Below are 1146 nucleotides of genomic sequence, written 5' to 3' on the forward strand. Positions count from 1 at the left end.
CACACACACACACACACACACACACACACACACACACACACACACACACACTCCCACCTCTCTCTCCTGTGTATGATATATATGTATACTGACAGAACTATTATAACATTCTATAGGTTGTGGAAATTCAGAAGTACACTCCAATGGTACAGCGATGTAACTATCATTTATCTGTATACAAATAAGGGTGACAGGCAATCTTGTGACAATCACGGAGGCCTATTTATCCTCGTTGTCTATAGCTGGTAAGATCCTGGCCCGAATTCTTCTCAATTGCCTGTTGAATCATTTCTCTTTAAGTAACGCCTTACCCGAAAGTCAATGTGACTTCTGCACTAAAAGGGGCACATTAGACATGATCTTTGCAACCAGGCAGGTCCAGGAAAAGTGCATTAAGCAGAACAACGCTTTATAGTACATGATCTTTCATTGATCTAACAAAGGCCTTCGATACCATTACTGGGGAAGGCTTATGGAAAATCCTAGGAAAGTACCGTTGCCCGCCAAATTGCATTACTTTGATTCGCCAATTTCATGACGGCAAGAACGCAGATGTTAAGAGCAATGGTGATATGTCTGAAGCATTTTGTGTGACAAAGGGAGTGAAGCAGGGCTTGTGTTTGCACCAATACATTTCAGCATCATGTTCTTAGCGATGACGCACGAAACGTCCCGTGGCGTTGATATCATGTACAGACTGGACGATAACGTCTTTAACTCTCGAAGGCTGAAGGTAAAAACAAAAACTAGCATAATGATACATGTCTGTGAACTATTATTTGCCGATGATTGTGCTTTAACTGTTCATGAAGAATCCAGTATGCATGGGCGGTTTGTTAAGGTCAAATTTTTGTCAACTTGACTGTTGACAAGAGATTTATTGCTGACGATGATTTTCATTCAGTTTTAAGTAAATCCAAACAAACATGTATCAACGTCATAGAGTTACCCCCTTTTAAACTGCCTAAAGTGTACATCTATGATCAACATTCAAAAAGCATCTTGCCAGTGGCGAAACGTCTATATAATCAAATAATCACTGCTTCCCTTCCTAATTTTGAAACGTTGTAGCAGTCAAATTCACCCAAAAACGTAAACCTTATAAATTAAATGTAAAAAGACGTTCATAATCAACAATGAACAGTA

The sequence above is a fragment of the Aplysia californica genome, unplaced genomic scaffold (genome assembly GCF_000002075.1).
Source record: "Aplysia californica isolate F4 #8 unplaced genomic scaffold, AplCal3.0 scaffold00249, whole genome shotgun sequence".
NCBI classification, from domain to species: domain Eukaryota; kingdom Metazoa; phylum Mollusca; class Gastropoda; order Aplysiida; family Aplysiidae; genus Aplysia; species Aplysia californica.